The sequence below is a fragment of the Pleurodeles waltl genome, chromosome 4_2, assembly GCF_031143425.1.
Source record: "Pleurodeles waltl isolate 20211129_DDA chromosome 4_2, aPleWal1.hap1.20221129, whole genome shotgun sequence".
Lineage (NCBI taxonomy): Eukaryota > Metazoa > Chordata > Amphibia > Caudata > Salamandridae > Pleurodeles > Pleurodeles waltl.
The window spans coordinates 481,202,911-481,222,326 of NC_090443.1; the positions used below are offsets into that span (position 1 = coordinate 481,202,911).

General features: G+C 48.7%; 1 protein-coding gene across 1 annotated transcript in view; it reads right to left on the reverse strand.

Moving 5' to 3' along the window:
- Positions 1 to 19,416, reverse strand: part of TNPO2 (transportin 2) — a 166,981-nt gene that overhangs the window by 87,099 nt on the left and 60,466 nt on the right. The window lies entirely within an intron of this gene.

The following is a 19,416-nucleotide window of genomic DNA, read 5'->3' on the forward strand; positions in this document are numbered from 1 at the left end:
TTAACTGTAGTTCCAGAGGAGAAAAAAAAAAAAACTTTAACAATAACTGTGAAGAAATAGCTCCCTGTTGCAGTTACCCCCCACTTTTTGCCTGATACTGATACGGACTTGACTGAGAAGTGTGCTGGGACCCTGCTAACCAGGCCCCAGCACCAGTGTTCTTTCACCTAAACTGTACCATTGTTTCCACAATTGGCACAACCCTGGCACCTAGGTAAGTCCCTTGTAACTGGTACCCCTGGTACCAAGGGCCCTGGTGCCAGGGAAGGTCTCTAAGGGCTGCAGCATGTCTTATGCCACCCTAGGGACCCCTCACTCAGCACAGACACACTGCTTGCCAGCTTGTGTGTGCTGGTGGGGATAAAATGACTAAGTCGACATGGCACTCCCCTCAGGGTGCCATGCCAACCTCCCACTGCCTGTGGCATAGGTAAGTCACCCCTCTAGTAGGCCTTACAGCCCTAAGGCAGGGTGCACTATACCACAGGTGAGGGCATATGTGCATGAGCACTATGCCCCTACAGTGTCTAAGCAAAACCTTAGACATTGTAAGTGCAGGGTAGCCATAAGAACATATGGGCTGGGAGTCTGTCAAAAACGAACTCCACAGCTCCATAATGGCTACACTGAATACTGGGAAGTTTAGTATCAAACTTCTCAGAATAATAAACCCACACTGATGCCAGTGTTGGATTTATTAAAAAATGCACACAGAGGGCATCTTAGAGATACCCCCTGTATTTTACCCAATTGTTCAGTGCAGGACTGACTGGTCTGTGCCAGCCTGCTGCTGAGAGACGAGTGTCTGACCTCATGCGGTGAGAGCCTTTGTGCTCTCTGAGGACAGAAACAAAGCCTGCTCTGGGTGGAGGTGCTTCACACCTCCCCCCTGCAGGAACTGTAACACCTAGCAGTGAGCTTCAAAGGCTCAAGCTTCGTGTTACAATGCCCCAGGGCACTCCAGCTAGTGGAGATGCCCGCCCCCTGGACACAGCCCCCACTTTTGGCGGCAAGTCCAGGAGGAGATAATGAGAATAACAAGGAGTCACTGGCCAGTCAGGACAGCCCCTAAGGTGTCCTGAGCTGAGGTGACTGACTTTTAGAAATCCTCCATCTTGTAGAAGGAGGATTCCCCCAATAGGGATAGGAATGTGACCCCCTCCCCTTGGGAGGAGGCACAAAGAGGGTGTACCCACCCTCAGGGCTAGTAGCCATTGGCTACTAACCCCCCCAGACCTAAACACGCCCTTAAATTTAGTATTTAAGGGCTCCCCTGAACCTAAGAATTTAGATTCCTGAAACTACAAGAAGAAGAAGACTGCTGAGCTGAAAAACCCCTGAAGAGGAAGAACAGAAGACACCAACTGCTTTGGCCCCAGACTTACCGGCCTGTCTCCTGCCTTCCAAAGAAACCTGCTCCAGCGACGCTTTCCAAGGGACCAGCGACCTCTGAATCCTCTGAGGACTGCCCGACTTCAAGAAAGACAAGAAACTCCCGAGGACAGCGGCACTGCGCCAAAAGAACTGCAACTTTGTTTCAAGGAGCAGACTTAAAGACCCCTGCAACTCCCCGCAAGAAGCGTGAGACTTGCAACACTGCACCCGGCGACCCCGACTCGACTGGTGGAGAACCAACACCTCAGGGAGGACCCTCCGGCGACTCCAAGACCGCGAGTAACCAAAGTTGTCCCCCCTGAGCCCCCACAGCGACGCCTGCAGAGGGAATCCCGAGGCTCCCCCTGACCGCGACTGCCTGAACCTAAAGTCCCGACGGCTGGAAAAGACCCTGCACCCGCAGCCCCCAGCACCTGAAGGAACGGAACTTCTGTGCAGGAGTGACCCCCAGGAGGCCCTCTCCCGTGCCCAGGTGGTGGCTACCCCGAGGAGCCCCCCCCCTTGCCTGCGACGCTGAAGAGATCCCTTGATCTCTCATTGAAAACCATTGCAAACCCGACGCATGTTTGCACACTGCACCCGGCCGCCCCCGCGCTGCTGAGGGTGTACTTTTTGTGCTGACTTGTCCCCCCCGGTGCCCTACAAAACCCCCCTGGTCTGCCCTCCGAAGACGCGGGTACTTACCTGCTAGCAGACCGGAACCGGGGCACCCCCTTCTCTCCATTGAAGCCTATGCGTTTTGGGCACCTCTTTGACCTCTGCACCTGACCGGCCCTGAGCTGCTGGTGTGGTAACTTTGGGGTTGCTCTGAACCCCCAACGGTGGGCTACCTTGGACCCAAACCTGAGACTTGTAAGTGATTTACTTACCTGACAAAACTAACAAAAACTTACCTCCCCCAGGAACTGTGAAAATTGCACTGTGTCCACTTTTAAAACAGCTACTTGTGTTTTATGTAACAAGTATACATGCTAATGTAATGATTCAAAGTTCCTAAAGTACTTACCTGCAATACCTTTCAAATGAGATATTACATGTAGAATTTGAACCTGTGGTTCTTAAAATAAACTAAAAGATATTTTTCTATAACAAAACCTATTGGCTGGATTTGTCTCTGAGTGTGTGTTCCTCATTTATTGCCTGTGTGTATGTACAACAAATGCTTAACACTACTCCTTTGATAAGCCTACTGCTCGACCACACTACCACAAAATAGAGCATTAGTATTATCTCTTTTTGCCACTATCTTACCTCTAAGGGGAACCCTTGGACTCTGTGCATACTATTCCTTACTTTGAAATAGTGCATACAGAGCCAACTTCCTACAATAACAGACTACTTATGCTCTGATTAAACGCAAACATATATGCAGGAGCTTGAAAACAAGATTGATGCTGCTTTGTTTTCAAAATAAAAGCATTCACAAAAGATGCAACTAGGAAAAAATGTTTTGCTAAACTACTGTGAAATTTTAGGTACCATTTCTTTGGAATTCATAGAAGTAGACCAGAAAACTCGTACTACTAGAAAGTATTTGTTGGCTGTATTTTAGCACCAGCTAATGTACATGTGTAGATTTACTCATGTGAAAAGCTAGTGAGCGTGTACAAGTTCACTTTCCCCTCCAACCACTGTACCCCTACCCCCCTCCCCCAATATGTTCTGACCTTGGACAGTTACTCTTCGCAAACATGCAAGTTATGTTTGCACAGACTCAAAGGGGGATTCCAACCTTTGAACTACTACTTAACACTACCTCCAGTGTGTGGATCTGCAGAAAGGTGGCAAAATAAGGGAATTGCTATTGTTAGTCCTGGCATAATCCGCACTGCTATTGTCAGACCTCTTATACTAGATTGCTGCCATAATTTGTCATCGCGGTCCACGGCATCAAAAGGACTATATATATATTGAAAATGTCACTTACCCAGTGTACATCTGTTCGTGGCATCAGTCGCAGTAGATTCGCATGTTTTGCAATAGCTCGCCATCTGGTGTTGGGCCGGAGTGTTACAAGTTGTTTTTCTTCGAAGAAGTCTTTCGAGTCACGGGACCGAGTGACTCCTCCTTTTGTCTCCATTGCGCATGGGCGTCGACTCCATCTTCGATTGTTTTTCCCCGCAGAGGGTGAGGTAGGAGTTGAATTGTAGTAATAGTGTCCATGCAATGGAGTGACTAAGTATGCACCTATTTAAGGTTGAGATGATACATATACAAATAGTTGAAGGTAACTTCCAAACTGCTACAGGCTCCCGGGGAGGAAGGTGGGCACATGCGAATCTACTGCGACTGATGCCACGAACAGATGTACACTGGGTAAGTGACATTTTCAGTTCGATGGCATCTGTCGCTGTAGATACGCATGTTTTGCATAGACTAGTAAGCAGTTATCTCCCCAAAAGCGGTGGATCAGCCTGTAGGAGTGGAAGTAGTCTGAAATAATGTCCTTAATACGGCTTGACCTACTGTGGCTTGTTGTGCGGATAACACGTCTACACAGTAGTGCTTGGTGAATGTGTGAGGAGTAGACCATGTGGCTGCCTTACATATTTCTTGCATTGGGATGTTTCCTAGAAAGGCCATGGTAGCACCTTTCTTTCTGGTTGAGTGTGCCTTTGGTGTAATGGGCAGCTGTCGTTTAGCTTTAAGGTAGCAGATTTGGATGCATTTAACTATCCATCTGGCTATACCTTGTTTTGATATTGGGTTTCCTGCATGAGGTTTTTGAAATGCAATAAATAGTTGTTTAGTCTTTCTGATGTTCTTTGTTCTGTCAATGTAATACATCAATGCTCTTTTGACATCTAATGTATGTAGTGCCCTTTCAGCTACAGTATCTGGCTGTGGAAAGAACACTGGAAGTTCCACTGTTTGATTTAGATGGAACGGTGAAATAACCTTTGGCAAAAATTTAGGATTGGTCCTTAGGACGACCTTATTCTTGTGTAGTTGTATAAAAGGTTCCTGTATTGTAAACGCCTGAATCTTGCTTACTCTTCTTAGGGAAGTAATGGCGATGAGAAATGCCACCTTCCAGGTTAGGAACTGTATTTCGCAGGAGTGCATGGGTTCAAAAGGTGGACCCATAAGTCTAGTTAGGACAACATTTAGGTTCCATGAAGGAACAGGTGGTGTTCTTGGTGGTATAATTCTCCTAAGGCCCTCCATGAATGCTTTAATGACTGGTATCTTATATAGGGAAGTTGAATAGGTAGTCTGCAGGTATGCAGATATTGCTGCAAGGTGTATTTTAATGGAAGAGAAAGCCAGGTTAGATTTTTGTAAGTGAAGCAAGTAACCCACTACATGTTCTGGAGTTGTGTGTAATGGTTGTATTTGATTAATATGGCAGTAGCAAACAAACCTCTTCCATTTACTTGCATAGCAGTGCCTGGTGGATGGCCTTCTGGCTTGTTTTATGACTTCCATACATTCTTGGGTAAGTTGTAAGTGCCCGAATTCTAGGATTTCAGGAGCCAGATTGCTAGATTCAGCGATGCTGGATCTGGGTGTCTGATCTTTTGGTTGTGCTGTGTCAACAGATCTGGCCTGTTGGGCAATTTGATGCAGGGTACTACTGATAGGTCTAGCAGCGTTGTGTACCAGGGTTGCCTTGCCCAAGTTGGTGCTATTAATATGAGTTTGAGTTTGTTTTGACTGAGTTTGTTTACCAGGTAAGAAAGGAGAGGGAGAGGAAGGAGAGGGAGAGGAGGAAAAGCGTAAGCAAATATCCCTGACCAGTTCATCCATAGGGCATTGCCTTGGGACTGTTTGTGTGGGTATCTGGATGCGAAGTTTTGGCATTTTGCGTTCTCCTTTGTCGCAAACAAGTCTATCTGAGGTGTTCCCCAGAGTTTGAAATAAGTGTTCAGAATTTGGGGGTGAATTTCCCATTCGTGGACCTGTTGGTGATCTCGAGAGAGATTGTCTGCGAGTTGATTTTGGATCCCTGGTATAAATTGTGCCATTAGGCGAATTTGGTTGTGAATTGCCCAACGCCAAATCTTTTGTGCTAGCAGGCTTAACTGCGTGGAGTGCGTCCCCCCTTGCTCGTTTAGATAATACATTGTTGTCATGTTGTCTGTTTTGACGAGAATGTATTTGTGAACTATTATTGGTTGGAAAGCTTTTAGTGCTTGAAAAACTGCTAGAAGTTCTAGGTGATTTATATGCAGTTTTGTTTGATGTACGTTCCATTGTCCTTGTATGCTGTGTTGATCGAGGTGTGCTCCTCACCCTGTCATGGAAGCATCTGTTATTACGTATTGTGGCACTGGGTCTTGGAAAGGCCGCCCTTTGTTTAAATTTATGTTGTTCCACCACAGAAGCGAGAGGTAAGTTTGGCGGTCTATTAACACCAGATCTAGAAGGTGACCCTGTGCTTGTGACCATTGTGATGCTAGGCACTGTTGTAAGGGCCTCATGTGCAGTCTTGCGTTTGGGACAATGGCTATGCATGAAGACATCATGCCTAGGAGTTGTAGTACCATCTTTGCTTGTATCCTTTGTGTTGGATACATGCGTTGTATGATGGTGTTGAAATTTTGAATTCTTTGTGGACTTGGAGTGGCTACTCCTTCTGATGTGTCTATTATGGCTCCTAGGTATTGTTGTACCTTGCGCGGCAGAATTTTGGATTTTGTGAAATTGACGGTAAACCCTAGTTTGAAGAGGGTTTGTATGATATGATTGGTGTGATTTGAGCACTCTATTAACGAATGGGCCTTGATTAGCCAGTCGTCTAGATATGGGAACACATGTATTTGCTGCCTTCTTATGTGTGCAGCGACTACCGCTAGACATTTGGTAAAGACTCTTGGTGCGGTTGTTAATCTGAAAGGCAGTACCTTGAATTGGTAATGTATTCCCTTGAATACAAACCTTAGGTATTTCCTGTGCGATGGGTGTATTGGTATATGGAAATAAGCATCCTTGAGGTCTAAAGTTGCCATGTAGTCGTGTAGTTTTAGCAATGGCAATACTTCTTGTAGTGTGACCATGTGAAAGTGGTCTGATTTGATGAAAGTGTTCACTACTCTGAGGTCTAGGATTGGTCTCAGCGTTTTGTCCTTCTTTGGTATCAGAAAGTACAGTGAGTAAACTCCTGTGTTTATTTGTGTGTTTGGCACTAATTCGATTGCATTCTTTTGCAATAGTGCCTGCACTTCTATCTCCAGGAGATTGGAATGATGTGTTGTCAAATTTTGTGCTTTTGGTGGTATGTTTGGAGGGAATTGTAGAAATTCTATGCAATAACCATGTTGGATAATTGCTAGAACCCAAGTGTAAGGAAATGCCTCCTTGGCATGGTTGCCCCCTGACTTTTTGCCTTTGCTGATGCTATGTTTACAATTGAAAGTGTGCTGAGGCCTGCTAACCAGGCCCCAGCACCAGTGTTCTTTCCCTAACCTGTACTTTTGTATCCACAATTGGCAGACCCTGGCATCCAGATAAGTCCCTTGTAACTGGTACTTCTAGTACCAAGGGCCCTGATGCCAAGGAAGGTCTCTAAGGGCTGCAGCATGTCTTATGCCACCCTGGAGACCTCTCACTCAGCACAGACACACTGCTTGCCAGCTTGTGTGTGCTAGTGAGGACAAAACGAGTAAGTCGACATGGCACTCCCCTCAGGGTGCCATGCCAGCCTCTCACTGCCTATGCAGTATAGGTAAGACACCCCTCTAGCAGGCCTTACAGCCCTAAGGCAGGGTGCACTATACCATAGGTGAGGGTACCAGTGCATGAGCATGGTACCCCTACAGTGTCTAAACAAAACCTTAGACATTGTAAGTGCAGGGTAGCCATAAGAGTATATGGTCTGGGAGTCTGTCAAACACGAACTCCACAGCACCCTAATGGCTACACTGAAAACTGGGAAGTTTGGTATCAAACTTCTCAGCACAATAAATGCACACTGATGCCAGTGTACATTTTATTGTAAAATACACCACAGAGGGCACCTTAGAGGTGCCCCCTGAAACTTAACCGACTATCTGTGTAGGCTGACTAGTTGTAGCAGCCTGCCACAAACCGAGACATGTTGCTGGCCCCATGGGGAGAGTGCCTTTGTCACTCTGAGGCCAGTAACAAAGCCTGCACTGGGTGGAGATGCTAACACCTCTCCCAGGCAGGAATTGTCACACCTGGCGGTGAGCCTCAAAGGCTCACCTCCTTTGTGCCAACCCAGCAGGACACTCCAGCTAGTGGAGTTGCCCGCCCCCTCCGGCCAGGCCCCACTTTTGGCGGCAAGGCCGGAGAAAATAATGAGAATAACAAGGAGGAGTCACTGGCCAGTCAGGACAGCCCCTAAGGTGTCCTGAGCTGAGGTGACTAACTTTTAGAAATCCTCCATCTTGCAGATGGAGGATTCCCCCAATAGGGTTAGGATTGTGACCCCCTCCCCTTGGGAGGAGGCAGAAAGAGGGTGTACCCACCCTCAGGGTTAGTAGCCATTGGCTACTAACCCCCCAGACCTAAACACGCCCTTAAATTTAGTATTTAAGGGCTACCCTGAACCCTAGAAGATTAGATTCCTGCAACTACAAGAAGAAGGACTGCCTAGCTGAAAAACCCCTGCAGAGGAAGACCAGAAGACGACAACTGCCTTGGCTCCAGAAACTCACCGGCCTGTCTCCTGCCTTCCAAAGATCCTGCTCCAGCGACGCCTTCCAAAGGGACCAGCGACCTCGACATCCTCTGAGGACTGCCCCTGCTTCGAAAAGACAAGAAACTCCCGAGGACAGCGGACCTGCTCCAAGAAAAGCTGCAACTTTGTTTCCAGCGGCTTTAAAGAACCCTGCAAGCTCCCCGCAAAAGGCGTGAGACTTGCAACACTGCACCCGGCGACCCCGACTCGGCTGGTGGCGAACCAACACCTCAGGAGGGACCCCAGGACTACTCTAAGACTGAGTACAAAAACCTGTCCCCCCTGAGCCCCCACAGCGCCGCCTGCAGAGGGAATCCCGAGGCTTCCCCTGACCGCGACTCTTTGAATCCTAAGTCCCGACACCTGGGAGAGACCCTGCACCCGCAGCCCCCAGGACCTGAAGGACCGGACTTTCACTGGAGGAGTGACCCCCAGGAGTCCCTCTCCCTTGACCAAGTGGAGGTTTCCCCGAGGAACCCCCCCCTTGCCTGCAGCGCTAAAGAGATCCCTAGATCTCCCATTGACTTCCATTACAAACCCGACGCTTGTTTCTACACTGCACCCGGCCGCCCCCGCGCTGCTGAGGGTGAAATTTCTGTGTGGGCTTGTGTCCCCCCCGGTGCCCTACAAAACCCCCCTGGTCTGCCCTCCGAAGACGCGGGTACTTACCTGCCAGCAGACCGGAACCGGGGCACCCCCTTCTCTCCATTCTAGCCTATGTGTTTTGGGCACCACTTTGAACTCTGCACCTGACCGGCCCTGAGCTGCTGGTGTGGTAACTTTGGGGTTGCTCTGAACCCCCAACGGTGGGCTACCTTGGACCAAGAACTAAGCCCTGTAAGTGTCTTACTTACCTGGTAAAACTAATCAAAACTTACCTCCCCTAGGAACTGTGAAAATTGCACTAAGTGTCCACTTTTAAAACAGCTATTTGTGAATAACTTGAAAAGTATACATGCAATTTTGATGATTTGAAGTTCCTAAAGTACTTACCTGCAATACCTTTCGAATGAGATATTACATGTAGAATTTGAACCTGTGGTTCTTAAAATAAACTAAGAAAAGATATTTTTCTATATAAAAACCTATTGGCTGGATTTGTCTCTGAGTGTGTGTACCTCATTTATTGTCTATGTGTATGTACAACAAATGCTTAACACTACTCCTTGGATAAGCCTACTGCTCGACCACACTACCACAAAATAGAGCATTAGTATTATCTATTTTTACCACTATTTTACCTCTAAGGGGAACCCTTGGACTCTGTGCATGCTATTCCTTACTTTGAAATAGCACATACAGAGCCAACTTCCTACATTGGTGGCAGCGGTGGGATACAAGACTTTGCATTTGCTGGACTACTCAGCCAATACCTGATCACACGACAAATTCCAAAATTGTCATTAGAAATTCATTTTTGCAATTTGAAAAGTTTTCTAAATTCTTAAAAGACCTGCTAGGGCCTTGTGTTAGATCCTGTTTAGCATTTCTTTTAGAGTTTAAAAGTTTGTTAAAAGTTTGAATTAGATTCTAGAATCAGTTTTAGTTTCTTAAAAAGTATTCCAACTTTTAGAAGCATAATGTCTAGCACAGATGTGAATGTGGTGGAACTCGACACCACACCTTACCTCCATCTACAGATGAGAGAGCTAAGGTCACTCTGTAAACTAAAGAAAATAACAATGGGCCCCAAACCTACCAAAATACAGCTCCAGGAGCTTTTGGCAGAGTTTGAAAAGGCCAACCCCTCTGAGGGTGGCAACTCAGAGGAAGAGGATAGTGACTTGGAGGACAATTCCCCCCTACCAGTCCTATCTAGGGAGAACAGGGTCCCTCAAACCCTGACTCCTAAAATAATAGTCAGAGATGCTGGTTCCCTCACAGGAGAGACCAACACCTCTGAAATCACTGAGGATAGCCCCAGTGAAGAGGACATCCAGTTAGCCAGGATGGCCAAAAGATTGGCTTTGGAAAGACAGATCCTAGCCATAGAAAGGGAAAGACAAGAGATGGGCCTAGGACCCATCAATGGTGGCAGCAACATAAATAGGGTCAGAGATTCTCCTGACATGTTGAAAATCCCCAAAGGGATTGTAACTAAATATGAAGATGGTGATGACATCACCAAATGGTTCACAGCTTTTGAGAGGGCTTGTGTAACCAGAAAAGTGAACAGATCTCACTGGGGTGCTCTCCTTTGGGAAATGTTCACAGGAAAGTGTAGGGATAGACTCCTCACACTCTCTGGACAAGATGCAGAATCTTATGACCTCATGAAGGGTACCCTGATTGAGGGCTTTGGATTCTCCACTGAGGAGTACAGGATTAGGTTCAGGGGGGCTCAAAAATCCTCGAGCCAGACCTGGGTTGACTTTGTTGACTACTCAGTGAAAACACTAGATGGTTGGATTCAAGGCAGTGGTGTAAGTAATTATGATGGGCTGTACAATTTATTTGTGAAAGAACACCTGTTAAGTAATTGTTTCAATGATAAACTGCATCAGCATCTGGTAGACCTAGGACCAATTTCTCCCCAAGAATTGGGAAAGAAGGCGGACCATTGGGTCAAGACAAGGGTGTCCAAGACTTCAACAGGGGGTGACCAAAAGAAAGGGGTCACAAAGACCCCCCAGCAGAAGGGTGATGAGACAACCAAAACTAAAAATAGTAAAGAGTCTTCTACAGGCCCCCAAAAACCTGCACAGGAGGGTGGGCCCAGAGCCTCTTCACAAAACAATGGGTACAAGGGTAAAAACTTTGATCCCAAAAAGGCCTGGTGTCATAGCTGTAAACAGCATGGACACCAAACTGGAGACAAGGCCTGTCCCAAGAAAGGTTCCACTCCAAACTCCCATCCAGGTAACACTGGTATGGCTAGTCTCCAAGTGGGATCAACAGTGTGCCCAGAGCAAATCAGGGTCCACACTGAAGCTACTCTAGTTTCTGAGGGTGGGGTGGATTTAGCCACACTAGCTGTCTGGCCGCCTAACATGCAAAAATACAGACAGCAACTCTTAATTAATGGGACTAGAATAGAGGGCCTGAGGGATACAGGTGCCAGTGTCACCATGGTGACAGAGAAACTGGTTTCCCCTGGCCAATACCTGACTGGAAAAACTTACACAGTCACCAACGCTGACAATCAGAGAAAAGTACATCCCATGGCAATGGTTACTTTAGAATGGGGAGGGGTCAATGGCCTGAAACAGGTGGTGGTCTCCTCAAATATCCCAGTGGACTGTCTGCTTGGAAATGACCTGGAGTCCTCAGCATGGGCTGAGGTAGAGCTAAAAACCCATGCAGCAATGCTGGGTATCCCTGAACTGGTGTGTGTGAAAACAAGAGCACAGTGCAAGGCACAGGGTGAAAAAGTAGAGCTGGAGTCTGGAAAAATGGCCCAGCCTACCAAGAGAACAGGAAAGTCAGTTGGGAAACCAACTGCAACACAGCAAAAGAAAGGGAACCTCTCTTCTCAGGAAGAAGTTCTGCCCTCTGAGGGAACTGAGCCTTTGGAGCTTGAACCTTATCAGGTTGAGCTCTTAGGCCCAGGGGGACCCTCAAGGGAAGAGCTGTGTAAGGGACAAGAAACCTGTCCCTCTCTTGAAGGCCTTAGGCAGCAAGCTGCTGAAGAGTCCAAAGGCAAGAAAAATGGAACACATAGGGTCTATTGGGAAGATGGGCTCCTGTACACTGAGGCCAGAGACCCCAAACCTGGTGCCACTAGGAGAGTGGTAGTGCCTCAGCTGTTCAGAGAGTTCATCCTAACATTGGCCCATGACATTCCCCTTGCTGGACATTTGGGACAAACCAAGACGTGGGAGAGGTTAGTCAACCACTTCTACTGGCCCAATATGTCCAACATGGTTAAGGAGTTTTGCCTCTCCTGCCCCACCTGTCAAGCCAGTGGTAAGACAGGTGGGCATCCAAAGGCCCCCCTCATTCCACTTCCAGTGGTGGGGGTGCCCTTTGAAAGAGTGGGTGTGGACATAGTGGGTCCACTGGAACCTCCCACAGCCTCAGGAAATATGTATATCCTGGTAGTAGTGGATCATGCTACCAGGTATCCTGAAGCTATTCCCCTTAGGTCGACTACTGCCCCTGCAGTAGCCAAGGCCCTCATTGGTATCTTTACCAGGGTGGGTTTCCCTAAGGAGGTGGTGTCTGACAGAGGTACCAACTTCATGTCAGCATACCTAAAGCACATGTGGAATGAGTGTGGAGTGACTTATAAATTCACTACACCTTACCATCCACAAACTAATGGCTTAGTTGAGAGATTTAACAAGACATTAAAGGGCATGATCATGGGGCTCCCAGAAAAACTCAAAAGGAGATGGGATGTCCTCCTGCCATGTCTGCTTTTCGCTTACAGGGAGGTACCACAGAAGGGAGTAGGGTTCTCACCCTTTGAACTTCTGTTTGGTCATCCTGTAAGGGGACCACTTGCCCTTGTTAAAGAAGGCTGGGAGAGACCTCTCCATGAGCCTAAACAGGACATAGTGGACTATGTACTTGGCCTTCGCTCTAGAATGGCAGAGTACATGGAAAAGGCAACCAAAAACCTTGAGGCCAGCCAACAGCTCCAGAAGTTTTGGTATGACCAAAAGGCTGCACTGGTTGAGTTCCAACCAGGGCAGAAAGTCTGGGTTCTGGAGCCTGTGGCTCCCAGGGCACTCCAGGACAAATGGAGTGGCCCTTACCCAGTACTAGAGAGGAAGAGTCAGGTCACCTACCTGGTGGACCTGGGCACAAGCAGGAGCCCCAAGAGGGTGATCCATGTAAACCGCCTTAAGCTCTTCCACGACAGGGCTGATGTCAATCTGTTGATGGTAACAGATGAGGATCAGGAGGCAGAGAGTGAACCTCTCCCTGATCTTCTGTCATCAGACCCAAAAGATGGTACAGTAAATGGAGTGATCTACTCAGACACCCTCTCTGGCCAACAGCAAGCTGATTGTAGGAGAGTCCTACAACAGTTTCCTGAACTCTTCTCCTTAACCCCTGGTCAGACACACCTGTGTACCCATGATGTGGACACAGGAGACAGCATGCCTGTCAAGAACAAAATCTTTAGACAATCTGACCATGTTAAAGAAAGCATCAAGGTGGAAGTCCACAAGATGCTGGAATTGGGAGTCATTGAGCGCTCTGACAGCCCCTGGGCTAGCCCAGTGGTCTTAGTCCCCAAACCTCACACCAAAGATGGAAAGAAAGAGATGAGGTTTTGTGTGGACTACAGAGGGCTCAATTCTGTCACCAAGACAGATGCCCATCCAATTCCAAGAGCTGATGAGCTCATTGATAAATTAGGTGCTGCCAAATTTCTAAGTACCTTTGACTTGACAGCAGGGTACTGGCAAATAAAAATGGCACCTGGAGCCAAAGAAAAGACAGCATTCTCCACACCTGATGGGCATTATCAGTTTACTGTTATGCCCTTTGGTTTAAAGAATGCCCCTGCCACCTTCCAAAGGTTGGTGAATCAAGTCCTTGCTGGCTTGGAGTCCTTTAGCACAGCTTATCTTGATGATATTGCTGTCTTTAGCTCCACCTGGCAGGATCACCTGGTCCACCTGAGGAAGGTTTTGAAGGCTCTGCAATCTGCAGGCCTCTCTATCAAGGCATCCAAATGCCAGATAGGGCAGGGAACTGTGGTTTACTTGGGCCACCTTGTAGGTGGAGGCCAAGTTCAGCCACTCCAACCCAAGATCCAGACTATTCTGGACTGGGTAGCTCCAAAAACCCAGACTCAAGTCAGGGCATTCCTTGGCTTGACTGGGTATTACAGGAGGTTTGTGAAGGGATATGGATCCATTGTGACAGCCCTCACTGAACTCACCTCCAAGAAAATGCCCAAGAAAGTAAACTGGACTGTGGAATGCCAACAGGCCTTTGACACCCTGAAACAGGCAATGTGCTCAGCACCAGTTCTCAAAGCTCCAGATTATTCTAAGCAGTTCATTGTGCAGACTGATGCCTCTGAACATGGGATAGGGGCAGTTTTGTCCCAAACAAATGATGATGGCCTTGACCAGCCTGTTGCTTTCATTAGCAGGAGGTTACTCCCCAGGGAGCAGCGTTGGAGTGCCATTGAGAGGGAGGCCTTTGCTGTGGTTTGGTCCCTGAAGAAGCTGAGACCATACCTCTTTGGGACTCACTTCCTAGTTCAAACTGACCACAGACCTCTCAAATGGCTGATGCAAATGAAAGGTGAAAATCCTAAACTGTTGAGGTGGTCCATCTCCCTACAGGGAATGGACTTTATAGTGGAACACAGACCTGGGACTGCCCATGCCAATGCAGATGGCCTTTCCAGGTTCTTCCACTTAGAAAATGAAGACTCTCTTGGCAAAGGTTAGTCTCATCCTCTTTCGTTTGGGGGGGGGGGTTGTGTAAGGAAATGCCTCCTTGGCATGGTTGCCCCCTGACTTTTTGCCTTTGCTGATGCTATGTTTACAATTGAAAGTGTGCTGAGGCCTGCTAACCAGGCCCCAGCACCAGTGTTCTTTCCCTAACCTGTACTTTTGTATCCACAATTGGCAGACCCTGGCATCCAGATAAGTCCCTTGTAACTGGTACTTCTAGTACCAAGGGCCCTGATGCCAAGGAAGGTCTCTAAGGGCTGCAGCATGTCTTATGCCACCCTGGAGACCTCTCACTCAGCACAGACACTGCTTGCCAGCTTGTGTGTGCTAGTAAGGACAAAACGAGTAAGTCGACATGGCACTCCCCTCAGGGTGCCATGCCAGCCTCTCACTGCCTATGCAGTATAGGTAAGACACCCCTCTAGCAGGCCTTACAGCCCTAAGGCAGGGTGCACTATACCATAGGTGAGGGTACCAGTGCATGAGCATGGTACCCCTACAGTGTCTAAACAAAACCTTAGACATTGTAAGTGCAGGGTAGCCATAAGAGTATATGGTCTGGGAGTCTGTCAAACACGAACTCCACAGCACCCTAATGGCTACACTGAAAACTGGGAAGTTTGGTATCAAACTTCTCAGCACAATAAATGCACACTGATGCCAGTGTACATTTTATTGTAAAATACACCACAGAGGGCACCTTAGAGGTGCCCCCTGAAACTTAACCGACTATCTGTGTAGGCTGACTAGTTGTAGCAGCCTGCCACAAACCGAGACATGTTGCTGGCCCCATGGGGAGAGTGCCTTTGTCACTCTGAGGCCAGTAACAAAGCCTGCACTGGGTGGAGATGCTAACACCTCTCCCAGGCAGGAATTGTCACACCTGGCGGTGAGCCTCAAAGGCTCACCTCCTTTGTGCCAACCCAGCAGGACACTCCAGCTAGTGGAGTTGCCCGCCCCCTCCGGCCAGGCCCCACTTTTGGCGGCAAGGCCGGAGAAAATAATGAGAATAACAAGGAGGAGTCACTGGCCAGTCAGGACAGCCCCTAAGGTGTCCTGAGCTGAGGTGACTCTAACTTTTAGAAATCCTCCATCTTGCAGATGGAGGATTCCCCCAATAGGGTTAGGATTGTGACCCCCCCCCCCTTGGGAGGAGGCAGAAAGAGGGTGTACCCACCCTCAGGGTTAGTAGCCATTGGCTACTAACCCCCCAGACCTAAACACGCCCTTAAATTTAGTATTTAAGGGCTACCCTGAACCCTAGAAGATTAGATTCCTGCAACTACAAGAAGAAGGACTGCCTAGCTGAAAAACCCCTGCAGAGGAAGACCAGAAGACGACAACTGCCTTGGCTCCAGAAACTCACCGGCCTGTCTCCTGCCTTCCAAAGATCCTGCTCCAGCGACGCCTTCCAAAGGGACCAGCGACCTCGACATCCTCTGAGGACTGCCCCTGCTTCGAAAAGACAAGAAACTCCTGAGGACAGCGGACCTGCTCCAAGAAAAGCTGCAACTTTGTTTCCAGCGGCTTTAAAGAACCCTGCAAGCTCCCCGCAAAAGGCGTGAGACTTGCAACACTGCACCCGGCGACCCCGACTCGGCTGGTGGCGAACCAACACCTCAGGAGGGACCCCAGGACTACTCTAAGACTGTGAGTACAAAAACCTGTCCCCCCTGAGCCCCCACAGCGCCGCCTGCAGAGGGAATCCCGAGGCTTCCCCTGACCGCGACTCTTTGAATCCTAAGTCCCGACACCTGGGAGAGACCCTGCACCCGCAGCCCCCAGGACCTGAAGGACCGGACTTTCACTGGAGGAGTGACCCCCAGGAGTCCCTCTCCCTTGACCAAGTGGAGGTTTCCCCGAGGAACCCCCCCCTTGCCTGCCTGCAGCGCTAAAGAGATCCCTAGATCTCCCATTGACTTCCATTACAAACCCGACGCTTGTTTCTACACTGCACCCGGCCGCCCCCGCGCTGCTGAGGGTGAAATTTCTGTGTGGGCTTGTGTCCCCCCCCGGTGCCCTACAAAACCCCCCTGGTCTGCCCTCCGAAGACGCGGGTACTTACCTGCCAGCAGACCGGAACCGGGGCACCCCCTTCTCTCCATTCTAGCCTATGTGTTTTGGGCACCACTTTGAACTCTGCACCTGACCGGCCCTGAGCTGCTGGTGTGGTAACTTTGGGGTTGCTCTGAACCCCCAACGGTGGGCTACCTTGGACCAAGAACTAAGCCCTGTAAGTGTCTTACTTACCTGGTAAAACTAATCAAAACTTACCTCCCCTAGGAACTGTGAAAATTGCACTAAGTGTCCACTTTTAAAACAGCTATTTGTGAATAACTTGAAAAGTATACATGCAATTTTGATGATTTGAAGTTCCTAAAGTACTTACCTGCAATACCTTTCGAATGAGATATTACATGTAGAATTTGAACCTGTGGTTCTTAAAATAAACTAAGAAAAGATATTTTTCTATATAAAAACCTATTGGCTGGATTTGTCTCTGAGTGTGTGTACCTCATTTATTGTCTATGTGTATGTACAACAAATGCTTAACACTACTCCTTGGATAAGCCTACTGCTCGACCACACTACCACAAAATAGAGCATTAGTATTATCTATTTTTACCACTATTTTACCTCTAAGGGGAACCCTTGGACTCTGTGCATGCTATTCCTTACTTTGAAATAGCACATACAGAGCCAACTTCCTACACCAAGTGTCTGTAGTGATTTCCTCCCATGCTTTGTAATAATGACTTATTCTTCCCCCCACTGGTGTTGTATGGAGGGGGTGAGTGACATGTGAGTCACTGTTTAGTAGTAGGGGTTTTGGGGCTCTGAAATCTTCCTCTATTCCTAGGGAATTGCCCTCCTCTATATTGTCCCCGAAAACCATACTGTCCCTGGTAACTGGACGGTGTTGCTTGTGAGGTGCTGGCTTGTGTGCTCTGACCCCGAAACCCCGCTCTAAAGGGTGTTTTACGGAATGTGCTGTAATTCCCTCTGCTCTGCGGGAGTAGAGTGCGCCCATGGCTTTGGCAGTGTCCGTATCTTTTTTGAGTTTCTCAATCGCTGTGTCCACTTCTGGACCGAACAGTTCTTTTTCGTTAAAAGGCATATTGAGAACTGCTTGTTGAATCTCTGGTTTAAATCCAGACGTTCGGAGCCATGCATGCCTTCTGATAGTTACAGATGTATTAATTGTCCGTGCAGCTGTACCTGCAGCGTCCATGGAGGAGCGGATCTGGTTGTTGGAAATGGCCTGTCCCTCCTCAACCACTTGTTTTGCCCTATTTTGTAAGTCCTTGGGCAGATGTTCAATGAGATGTTGCATCTCGTCCCAATGGGCTCTGTCATAGCGCGCAAGTAGTGCCTGGGAGTTCGCGATGCGCCACTGGTTTGCAGCTTGTGCTGCGACTCTTACCAGCTGCATCGAACTTGCGGCTTTCTTTATCTGGGGGTGGTGCATCTCCAGATGTGTGGGAGTTGGCCCTTTTCCTAACTGCTCCTACAACGACAGTCTGGTGGCAGCTGTGTAGTGATGAAAACCGGGTCTGTAGGAGGCGCCTTATACTTTTTTTCCACCCTTGGTGTGATTGCCCTACTTTTGACCGGCTCCTTAAAGATTTCTTTTGCGTGCCGGAGCATACCAGGGAGCATAGGCAGGCTTTGGTATGAGCTGTGGGTGGAGGAGAGTGTGTTGAATAAAAAATCACCCTCGACCTGTTCTGAGTGGAGGCTTACGTTGTGAAATTGTGCTGCTCTAGCCACCACTTGAGAATACGCGGTGCTGTCCTCTGGTGGAGATGGCTTCGTAGGGTATGCCTCCGGACTGTTATCTGACACTGGGGCGTCGTATAGGTCCCATGCGTCTTGATCTTGGTCACCCTGGCTTATGGTGGTGTGAGCTGGGGAGTGTGATGGAGTTTGTGCTGGTGAGACGTTAATCACGGGCGGAGGAGAGGGTGGTGGGGTAACTCTTTTCACCACTTTTGGTTGTGGTGTCTGTTCAGTTTGGAACTCCAACCTTCTCTTTCTTCTAATAGGGGGAAGGGTGCTTATTTTTCCTGTCCCCTGCTGTATGAAAATACGCTTTTGCGTATGGTCCACATCAGTTGATTGTAGCTCTTCCTCAAACCTATGCTTTTGCATTTGGGAGGTTAGCGAGTGCTCTTCAATATAAGAGCCTGAAGCTGGGTCGGTTGCAGTTTGTTTCGGGACCGAAACCCTATCTGCATCTTTTTTCGGCTCAGAGGTGACTTTTTTCATTTTCGGGGCCGAAACCTGTCGGCGCCGATCTTCTTCGGGCCGCTGTCTCGGCGTCGAGCCGTGTCTACACCGGCATCTCTGTGTCGAGGCTTGTCTCCAGCACTTTCTCGGTCCCGAGAAGGCTGCGTGCCGGTGTCTCGACCGGAGTCGGACGATCTCGGCACTGTTTGGGCCTTTTTCGGTGCCGACGGTCGGTCACCGAATTTATGGGTGGAGCCATGGCCTGGTGGCAGTGGCGTCCCCTGGGCCTTGTAAATCTTCCTCTGAGTGGTTTTCGACGTCTTACTCACGGTTTGTGTATCGTCGAATCCTTCGGAGTCTGAGTCTTGGATCGAGAAGGTACCTTCCTCTTGTTCCTCGAACACTCGGTGGGCTGTCGGCGCGGACGCCATCTGAAGGCTTCTGGCTCGACGGTCTCGGAGTGTTTTTCGGGACCGGAACGCACGACAGGCCTCGCAGATGTCTTCACTGTGCTCAGGGGACAGGCACAGGTTACAGACCAAGTGTTGGTCTGTATAGGGGTATTTATTGTGGCATTTGGGGCAGAAACGGAACGGGGTCCGTTCCATCGGCGTTCTTCAGCACGCAGGGGATCGAAAAAACTACCCCCGAAGGGCACCGGAGCTCTTCGATCCTTCGACGCGGTGTTGAATCTAACTACGCCGATCCCGAACGCAACAATACCGACGAAAATCTTCCGAAATTAGCTATCTTTCCGTTCCGAAACTCGGAGCGACAGGA